The sequence below is a fragment of the Alligator mississippiensis genome, chromosome 5, assembly GCF_030867095.1.
Source record: "Alligator mississippiensis isolate rAllMis1 chromosome 5, rAllMis1, whole genome shotgun sequence".
NCBI classification, from domain to species: Eukaryota; Metazoa; Chordata; order Crocodylia; family Alligatoridae; genus Alligator; species Alligator mississippiensis.
In genome coordinates, this window is record NC_081828.1 from 87,820,666 (window position 1) to 87,831,628 (window position 10,963).

The 10,963-nt window shown below is 50.0% G+C and overlaps 1 long non-coding RNA gene across 1 annotated transcript; it reads left to right on the plus strand.

The window, feature by feature from the left end:
• The first annotated feature begins 6,953 nt into the window (after positions 1 to 6,953).
• Positions 6,954 to 10,136, plus strand: LOC109282310 (uncharacterized). The gene is made up of 2 exons (XR_009462233.1): positions 6,954 to 7,848; positions 8,619 to 10,136. It is a non-coding gene; the product is annotated as an uncharacterized LOC109282310 (long non-coding RNA).
• The last annotated feature ends 827 nt before the right edge of the window (positions 10,137 to 10,963 follow it).

A 10,963-nucleotide genomic window follows, 5' to 3' on the forward strand; every position in this document is an offset into this window, starting at 1 on the left:
TGGGACAAAGAACTGGGACAACTTTTCAATAGGGACAGCCTACTAAAACAAGATGGAAGGAAAATAGACAACACATGGAGGCTGCCAATAGAACAGCAAGACAGACAAGCAACATATTACAACAGAGAAGCTAGAAACTAAGGCAGGTGTGGGCAATTATTTCAGCTGGAGGGCTGCTTAACAACCTTTGGTGAGCCATTGAGGGCTGCAAGGGTAGACCTGTCTCTTGACAAGTGCCCTGCCCCCTGATCACCATCTTGGGTCTGGAAGTCCCACTCCTGACCTTTGCCACCAGAAGACCCTGCACCCCTCCCCCATTTACCTGGAGAAGTACTCCTTTTGGGAGTTTGATGTGAAGGGAACTCCCTTCACATCCAAATGGGCTTTGACATCTTGGAGTCAGGAAAAAACAAATGATATACTATGAATCAGGCATCTACTATAACATTTTATTTTTATTTCAAAAAATATTTTGGTCCTGATTTATGTGCGTTTACATAGTATACATTGAGCTATTATGTAATCATCTCTAAGTAAAGTTTCACTCTTGGGGGTGAGAGAGAGAGGAGAGAAGGGGTGTGGGGGTTTCTTGGGGAGATATCTGTGGGAGGTAGGTGTGCATCCCCCATAGTGCAGTCCCCACTGGTGATGGCAGCAGCAGCAGGCCCTCAGGGCACTCTCGTCCTGCAGCAGACAAAGCCCCCAGCAGGAGACAGCTCTGGCTGAATCCTGGGAGCTACACATAGTGGCATAGCCTACTGGCACACCCCTTTGACCCAGATCAGGCAGGCTCTGTGCCTCCATGTAGGGCTTCTAGCACTCCAGCGGGGAGCTGCACATAGAGGCACAGAGCCCACCCAGCCCTATGGTGCACAGACAGGAGCCACACACCATCAGGACAGGCAGGCTCTGTGTCTCCATGTGTGGCTCCCTGGTGCAGTGCTGAAAACGACATATGGAGGCACAGAGACAGCCCAGGCCAGCCCAATGGCATATGGCTCCTACCTGTAGTGCTGGGAGCCCCACATGCAAGCACAGAGCCAGCCAGGCCTGGTTCAATGGTGTGTGCCAGCTTCGTGTTGCCACGTGCAGCCCTCAGAATTCAACTGGAGTCACATGCCACCAGGGTGCTCAGCCTGTAGTGGGCCAGGAGTGCACCAAGAGCCTGCTACTGCCACCAGCAATGGGGGCTGTGCATCATGGCAGGGGGCGAGACACAACCACAACCCCTCCGTATCCATCCCTTCTGCAGGTAGGAGCTCCCCTCCCCACTCACCAGCTGCTCAGTCATGCACCATTGCACTCAGTGCCTCTACATGGTGCACCCTGGAGTGCCAGGAGCTTCACAGAGGTTGAAGTACAGAGCCCACCCAATCTAATGGCACACAACCTCTGAAAGCCCACCTCCTGCCAGCTTTCAGAGGGGCAGCCACAGGCTGGTACTAACTGTTTTATGGAGTGGCTCTGCATACTGGATAGAATGGCCTGGTGGCCTGGATCTGGTGCACAGTCCATATTTTGCCTGCCCCTGACCTAAAGCCTCTCCCCATAGGGGATAGGGTTTGAGTTCAACCATCCAGTAACCACACAAAACAGATAGCAAAAGCGGTCATTGGGCCAGGGCCCTATGAAGTGGTTACTATTGAGGGTTAGCAGTTAAAAAGAAACAGCAGAGAGTTGCAGAGCAGCAATATCAGGAATGCAGCCACAGAAGAAGAAACCAGTGCCCAGATGACTCTGATCTCTCCTGAACCATCAGTTGGTCACAGAGAGTCAGGGGAAGCAAGGAACATGGGTAGCTACCAGGAAGATAATCATCAACAGGAAGATCTTAACAGGAGGGAACCACATGCCAAATGGAGCATCATGCCAAAAAAGGAATGGGAGACTGGTTTGACCAACAACACATCTCAATTACTGTAGCATCTAGGAGGCTATATGCAAGGCCAGCAATGAAGGCCATGTCCCCACAGTGGGCTATGTGCCAGCAACCTCTGGACCCAACTAGACTAACACCCCACATGCAATACTAATGGGCGTTTTTTGTTTGTTTATTCCAAGGAAAGATGCAACAACCTGCAGGTTGAAACACAAGATGTAGCAGGAAAGATCTGGAGGGTGACACAAGGAAGCTCAATGTGTTTAGAGATATTACAAAATTTTCCAAACACACACTGTACCACACAGCTGTCAAGCAGCAGCACAGCTCTTTTAATAAAGATCCAAGTTTCTGCACTCCAAATTGAGTCCCTTTATTATTGTACAGACTTCTGCTCATGAAACAGTGAGCAATACATTTTCTTAAAGAGGTTCAAAACATCACGGGAACCACCTCGGGAACCAGCAGCGGGAAGGAGAGGAGGCAGCGCACGTGTGTCCCGCACGCACATGTGCCCTTCTTACCAACCAAGTGACCGGAGGCGGCGGCGGCAGCAGCAGCAACAACAGAGGAATCGGCAGCGGGGGCAGCAGCAGCTGATCCCCCGAAGGTAAGTGGGGCGGAGGGACCCGGCGCAGCTGAGCCGGATCCGGAGGGGAAGCCCCCCGGGTCCCATATAGCTGAGCCGGTAGGGAGCCACGCTCCCGAGCCGCGCGGCACGAACAGAGGGCGCAAACAGGCGCGCTCTGTAAGAGCACGCCGGCATTTCCGCAGGCGTTCGCGCCGGAGGGCGGGCCAGGAGGGCCAGGAGTGGGACTCCTGTAGGGGTAGGGCGTAGACACCACGCAGGTCTACAAACAGCAGCTTGTAGAATGGTGTCTACGAGGAGTACTGCTAGGGCCTCTGCCCAGGGGGACAAGGCTACCAGGGGTAGGTCTGAGGCCTCCACCCAGACCGAGCCCATGGGGGAGCCGGTCTCCCCCTACCTCCTGGCCTGTGGGGTATCCCCAGCAGGGCCGGGGGGAGCAGAGATTGGGGGCCCCCACACCTGTCCAGCAGGTGCCCATCTTAGGGCTCTGGAGGCGCAGGTGAGGGAGCTCCGGGAGGAGGTTAGCAGGCTGAGGGAGATCAGGGAGGCGGAGGATGAAATTGATAGTTATTTCGTTTCCCTGCAGGCCCAGGCACCAAAGGAAGAAGCACCCCGGGGAATACCCTCCACAGCAGAGTGGCAGACGGTCACAGCCAGGACCAGAGCGGCATGCAGCGAACCGGTACCAACTTCTCCAGTCCGACTGGTGAACAGGTACGAGGCCCTGACGACCCTGCAGGAGATGGAAGGGGAGGAGGACACCCTTGGGCAACAAGAAACACCACGTTCTTCACACTCCAAACAGATCAAGAGATCCACGAGGACCCAGAGGAGGAGGCGACGAGTGCTCGTCATAGGAGACTCCATCCTGAGAGGTACGGAAGGACCCATCTGTCGCCAGGACCCCTCGGCACGAGAGGTATGCTGCCTCCCTGGAGCAAAGATTCGGGATGTGACGGAGGTAATCCAGGCCAGGATCAAGCCCACCGATTATTACCCCATGGTCCTAGTCCATGTGGGTACTAATGATGCGGCCAGGAGAACCCCCGATCACTTGATGGCGGACTACTGTGCTCTGGGCAGTGTGCTGAAGGAGTTCGGTGCCCAGGTGGTTTTCTCTTCCATCCTACCAGTGACCGGACGAGGAAGATGGCAGGAGAACTGCATCAGAGAGACCAACTGGCGGCTTCGGCAGTGGTGTCTCGAGGCAGGCTTCGGCTTCCTGGACAATGACCCGCACATCACGACGAGGAACATGCTCAGCTGGGATGGGCTTCACCTGTCCCCCAAAGGTAAGCGTGTGTTTTCTTCTAGGTTGGCGGATATCCTCTGGCGGGCTTTAAACTAGGCTCATCGGGGGGAGGGGAATACGAGGGCAGGGGAAGCTGTGGACCACCAAACCATGTGGCACCCACAAGGACAGCCCAGCCTGAAGAAGGAGAACGTTGGGAACCTGAAAGCCATGGGGAGGCCAGCACAACAGAACAGGTAAGGAACAAGAAGGTAAGAAACAATGGGCCCCATGGGACTGGGAGCGGGGGGGCAGCAAAGGCACCAGTCGCAGGGCTCAAGTGCCTATATACTAATGCTAGGAGCATGGGGAACAAGCAGGATGAACTAGCGTTCCTGCTTGCACTAAACACCTATGACTTAGTGGGGCTAACAGAGACCTGGTGGGATTCATCCCATGACTGGGCGGTACATATTGAGGGCTATAGATTGTATAGAAAGGACAGGTCGGGGAAGAAAGGGGGGGGGGGTTGCACTTTATGTCAGTGAGCAATACACATCAACCCTCATCAAGACAGAATCCGAGGCTGAGGAAGTAGAGGGATTGTGGGTTAGGCTACATGGGGGGCAAGGAGAAAGGGATTTGGTGGTAGGGGTCTGTTACAGACCCCCACACCAAGGGGAAGAAATAGATGCGGGGCTCCTGAGGCAACTCTCGGAGACCATAAAAGCTAAAGAGGCGGTAGTCATGGGGGACCTAAACTACCCGGACATCTGCTGGGAGACGCAGACAGCAAGGTCCCATCGCTCACGCAGGTTTCTAACTTGTGTACAGGACCTCCACCTGACACAGGAGGTGCATGGTCCCACTAGGGGGAATGCCATACTGGATCTGGTATTGGCAACGGGAGATGACATGATAGGGGACCTCCAGATCGGTAGCTATCTGGGAGACAGTGATCACCTTATAATAGAATTCAACATAAGACGGCGAGTGGGTAAGGTAACTAGTAGGGTAAAAGTGCTAGACTTTAGGAAAGCTGATCTCATTGCACTCAGGCGATTAGTCAAGGAAGCACTGCAGAGTAGGAGTTTTGATGGGATGGGAGCCCAAGAAGGGTGGCTGTGCCTAAAGGAAATGATCCTTTGGGCACAAAGCAAGTCGATCCCCGAGCGAGGCAAAAGAGGGAAAGGGGCCAGGAGGCTTCCCTGGCTGACCAGAGAAATCCAGGGCAGCCTAAGGGCCAAAAGGGGAGCACATAAAAACTGGAAACAGGGTGAGATCACTAAAGATGAATATACCTCCTCTACTCGTGCTTGTAGGGAGGCAGTTAGGCGGGCCAAAGCTACCATGGAGCTGAGGATGGCAACCCAAGTAAAGGACAACAAGAAATTGTTTTTTAGATATATAGGGAGTAAAAGGAAGGCCCAGGGAGGAATAGGACCCCTGCTAAATGGGCAGAAGCAATTGGTGATGGACAGGGGGGACAAGGCTGAACTCCTCAAAGAGTTCTTTGCCTCAGTGTTCCTAAGTGAGGGACAGTACAAGGCTCTCACTGGGATTGTAGAGAGGCAGCAGCAAGGCGCCAGACTACCATGCATAGACCCTGAGATGGTGCAGAGTCTCTTGGAAGAACTGGATGCCTTTAAGTCGGCAGGCCCGGATGGGCTCCATCCGAGGGTGCTGAAGGCACTGGCCGACATCATTGCAGAGCCACTGGCGGGAATATTCGAATGCTCGTGGCGCACAGGCCAAGTCCCGGAGGACTGGAAAAGGGCTAACGTGGTCCCCATTTTCAAGAAGGGGAGGAAGGAGGACCCGGGCAACTATAGGCTGGTCAGTCTCACCTCCATCCTTGGTAAAGTATTTGAAAAAATTATCAAGGCTCACATTTGTGAGAGCCCGGCAGGACATATTATGCTGAGGGGAAACCAGCATGGGTTTATGGCGGGCAGATCGTGCCTGACCAACCTAGTCTCTTTCTATGACCAGGTTACGAAACGCCTGGACACAGGAGGAGGGGTGGATGTCGTATACCTGGACTTCAGGAAGGCCTTCGATACGGTATCCCACCCCATACTGGTGAACAAGTTAAGAGGCTGTGATGTGGATGACTGCACAGTCCGGTGGGTGGCGAATTGGCTAGAGGGTCGCACCCAGAGAGTCGTGGTAGATGGGTCAGTCTCGACCTGGAAGGGTGTGGGCAGTGGGGTCCCGCAGGGTTCGGTCCTTGGACCGATACTCTTTAATGTCTTCATCAGCGACTTGGACGTGGGAGTGAAATGTACTCTGTCCAAGTTTGCAGATGACTCAAAGCTATGGGGAGAAGTGGACACGCTGGAGGGCAGGGAACAGCTGCAGGCAGACCTGGATAGGCTGGACAAGTGGGCAGAAAACAACAGGATGCAGTTCAACAAGGAGAAATGCAAAGTGCTGCACCTAGGGAGGAAAAATGTCCAGCACACCTACAGCCTAGGGAATGACCTGCTGGGTGGCACAGAGATGGAAAGGGATCTTGGAGTCCTAGTGGAGTCCAAGTTGAACATGAGCCGGCAGTGTGACGAAGCCATCAGAAAAGCCAATGGCACTTTATCGTGCATCAGCAGATGCATGACAAATAGGTCCAGGGAGGTTATACTTCCCCTCTATAGGGCGTTGGTCAGACCGCAGTTGGAGTACTGCGTGCAATTCTGGGCACCACACTTCAAGAAGGATGCGGATAACCTGGAGAGGGTCCAGAGAAGGGCAACTCGTATGGTCAAGGGCCTGCAGACCAAGCCCTACGAGGAGAATCTAGAGAAACTGGACCTTTTCAGCCTCCACAAGAGAAGGTTGAGAGGCGACCTTGTAGCTGCCTATAAGTTCATCACGGGGGCACAGAAGGGAATTGGTGAGGATTTATTCACCAAGGCGCCCCCGGGGGTTACAAGAAACAATGGCTACAAGCTAGCAGAGAGCAGATTTAGACTGGACATAAGGAAGAACTTCTTCACAGTTCGAGTAGCCAAGGTCTGGAACGGGCTCCCAAGGGAGGTGGTGCTCTCCCCTACCCTGGGGGTCTTCAAGAGGAGGTTAGACGAGTATCTAGCTGGGGTCATCTAGACCCAGCACTCTTTCCTGCTTATGCAGGGGGTCGGATTTGATGATCTATTGAGGTCCCTTCCGACCCTAACATCTATGAATCTATGAATCACCAGTGTATTGAACTAAGATGTTGTTAAGAACCATTAGGAATCTAAACATACAAATTGAATGTTTTATCTTTCTTTTCATGTCATTATAGAAGAGAAATGGGAGGAACCTCAAGAGGCCCTGCCTCAAAGAAGGACCAACTAGAAGAATTGGAGATGGTCCATTGATTGAGAGAGAGAGCGAGAGAGAGCGCACGCACAAGCCTCCCCCCTTTTAAACACAGCCTGCACCTAAACTTCTATCACATGAGAGAGAGAGAGAGAGAGAGAGAATTTGTAATGATCTCCATTTGATTGAACATGTATTATGTTTAACAGTGCAGCATTCTGTAATGTGAGCTCATTCCAGTTTTTCAGTGGGTCTTGTCACAAAATATCTTTATAACCAGGCAAGAAGATCTATTCGTAGCCTTTCTCAGTGTCATGTCAGTCACAGCAGATAGAATTGATACATTGGTGCCAGTGTCTAATTTGGCATGATGTTTACCCCTCCTCAATAACTTACTTCCTACATCTATCACCATCAAATTCTAGACTATAAAAATTATCTTGCCACACTCAGTCAGGAATCATATCAGTGACAAAGGTTTGTCACCCTGTCCATTTGCCAAGATAAATAGTGAGAGATGTCATTCTATTAGCAATTCCTGGTTGCAATTTCTGGAGCACAGAACTGATGAAGAGAAAGAGTAAAATCTGTCACAAAGTTTTCAGTCAAAGGAAAAGCCACTCCAGTGTCCACATAAAAATAAAGGGGGTAGATCTTCTGAAGTGGCCTGTACTGAAAAGGGTTAACATTATTTGTATAAATGCCTCTATCTTTTTCTTCCGATTGGACTTTCCTTGACTAACAAAATCAGAATGTTCCAATTTCCATGTGCTGTTTTTACTGGGTACCACAGGCCATCACTCAAAGCTTCACATGACCATATAGTCATCTGCCACAACTACTGAGGAGGTAGGTTTGACAAATGGAACAAGAAATACCATTTAAGGAAAACAAACACCATAGAGGAAAATAATCCACAAGTGAGAATTTTGTAGCAAGATTCATAATACCAGACCTGACGGCAGGGAAGTATATGAACAAGGAAGCCACAAATCTACAATTTTGACAAAGAGAAGTGTATTTAATTATGTCTAATGCCATGATAGACAGTGAGAGCCAATACCTTTTTCAGTTTTACAGAAAGTTGGTTGGCTTATGTTTGTGCTATTGTGTCAAGATTTTTCAGACAGAGAATCTGAGACAGTTACTCCCCTAGTAATTGCTGGGTTATATGTTGCTAGAATTTTTGCAGTGACATAGTCAAAGGATGTCACACTGTGTTAAATACACATTTATACAAATTTAATAAATTATTAAATAGATGCTTTAATGAATGGTTAATCAATGGGTTTCATGGGCTGTTTATAACCATGATTATACAGACATGTATGACAATTATGTTTATAACCATCTTAACACATCTCTGTCATTTATCAACTCTTTGCATAGAATTCTATTTTCAGTTTCTTTAATATATGGCCTAACTCACAAGATATCCTTCTGTACTGTACAAAAGTGTACCTTATTTCACATCTAAAGTTGTTAAACCTTCCCCTTAAACAACGATTCCTTTGCAAAAACAAACAAACAAAATATAGAAACTAAATGCAGTAGACTTACTGTCCTTGATCCACAGTAACAATCACCAATATGGTATCTACATAATTTACTGTATCTAGTGATGTCCTCATGTGGGAACAAATGATGCATCCAAGGGCAAGCTGGACAACATCATGGACTACAAGGCCTTGGGACACCAACTCAAGAAGTTGAGAGCTCAGGTATTTTTCTCCATTCTCCTGGTAAGTGGATGGGATAGGCGTCATGAGACTTGCATTGATGCAGTTAAGCAATGGCTTCGGAGCTGGTGCCACGAGGTGAGCTTCGGGTTTTTTGACAATGACCCATATTTCTGTATGGAGGGCATGCTGTGGTGGGATGGGCTTCATCTCTCCCTTAAGGGCAAACGTATTTTTTCTTCTAGGTTGGCTGATCTTGTACAGCGGGCTTTAAACTAGCTTTGCTGGGGGAAGGGGCCGGTCTGAGTGGAGAGGGTGCTTCACCAGCATACAGAGTGACAGGAGAAAGGGATGCCCAGGTAAGCAACAATGTCTTGGAAGTAGGGGGCCACAACAGTCATGGGAGTAGGGGGGAGATGTGTGCACCCTTGTAGCAGAAAGCCCCTTTTCCTCTTGCCTGCAGTTGCTCTCCCCTCCTTGAATATGTTTTTCCTCTTCTATCTTTTCTTCCTTGCTCTTTCTTTCACTTTAAGATAAGGAATTGTGTTTTAAAATTTGTATGTGTGCATTTTTTATCTCCCCTTGTATTTTGGTATTTTTATCTGTTTGTGTGCCATGGCATTTGTAGCTTATATTTTATATTCCTCACCTTTCAACTTTCAACTAAATGTGTTTAGTTTCATAAGTAAGTTATACATTGTAACAATGTTAACAAGGGCAGGAATCAAACTGCCCTTCCCTGTATCAGGCTGGCCCCTGAAAGAGCGAGTGAATCAGTGATTGAATGTATAACATGATAGCAGGCAGCAATTAACACCTAAGGAAACTGCAGATCAACCAACGGAAGATCTCAATAGAAGACAATGTAACAACTAGGAAATCTCTAAACGTCACTGATCAAGGGCTAGAAGCCCTGGGCTGAGTTAATCAACACCGGGGACCAACTTTTGGGCTGAATATCTCCAAATTGACCGCTCCCAGAGCCCTATTCAAAATTCATCAATGGACTCTCAAACCTGCACGTATGTGTGGATGACCCCTGGTGCTGACAGATGCCATCCAGTAGCCACTGAGGGGGGAAATCCCACGAGGGTCAATGACCCCTGGATTGGGCAAACCTGAAAACTGGGGAGTCACCAAAGTCTGCCAAGGACAAATAAAAAGCAGTGAAAAGTGACCCTCAGTGGCGCCCTCTTGATCTCCAACTCGACCAGCACCTGACCTGTCCAGCCAGAAGGACCAGCCAGTGACCCCCTTCTGGAGGATAACACCACGCTGAAAGAAGCCTCGACAAGAGACTGCAGCGGTTGTAGGATAGGTATACCTGACTAGGTATACCTGACTCTTGTAGCTTGCTACTGTGTGTGTGCACGTGTGCGTGTGCGGGGACCAGCCCCAAGGTTTGATTTAACTTCATTACAGTGCTTCAATCCACCTAATAAACCAGAATTTTAAGGATCCTGAGTTGGACATTTGTAGTCAACACACTCAGGAGGCCTCAAGTGCCTCTACACTAATGCTCGTAGTATGGGGAACAAGCAGGAGGAACTGTGCCTCCTGATTGTGAGTAAGAATCCAGACTTAGTAGGGCTCACAGAAACCTGGTGGGACCCTACTCACAACTGAGCAGTGGGTATTCGGGGATACACCCTATATAGAAGAGACAGGACAGAGAGGAAGGGCGGGAGCGGGGGTGGGGGTCGCGCTGTATATCAAAGAGCAACTCACATCATCAAGGATTAGCTTTGGGTTAGAGGAGGGTCAGGTGGACACACTGAGTCAAACTACAAGGGTGACGTGGTGAAAGGGACCTTACAGTGGGTGTCTACTACAGACCACCCAACCAGGGGGAAGAGCTGGACTGGGACTTCTGCGATCAGCCTATGGAGGCGGTTAGGTCAAAGGATGTCATTGTCATGGGTGACCTAAACTACCCAAACATTTGCTGGGAGGAGCAGACAGCCAGGTCTGACCGCTCAAGTAGGTTCCTGGCTGTATTACAGGACCTTAACCTTATCCAGGAGGTGCACAGCCCCACTAGGGGTAATGCCTTGCTGGACCTGGTCCTGGCCACTGGGGATGACCTGGTGAGGGGACTACAGGTCCTTGACCAACTGGACAATAGCAATCACCACCTGCTAGATTTCACTATCCAACGCAGGGTGTCAAGGGCTTATAGCAAGACTAAAGCCTTTGACTTCAGAAGGGCCAACTTCAATGACCTTTGGAGATTAGTGGGGGAGGCACTGAGGGCCCAGAAGGTAGAGGAGATGGGAGTCCATGAG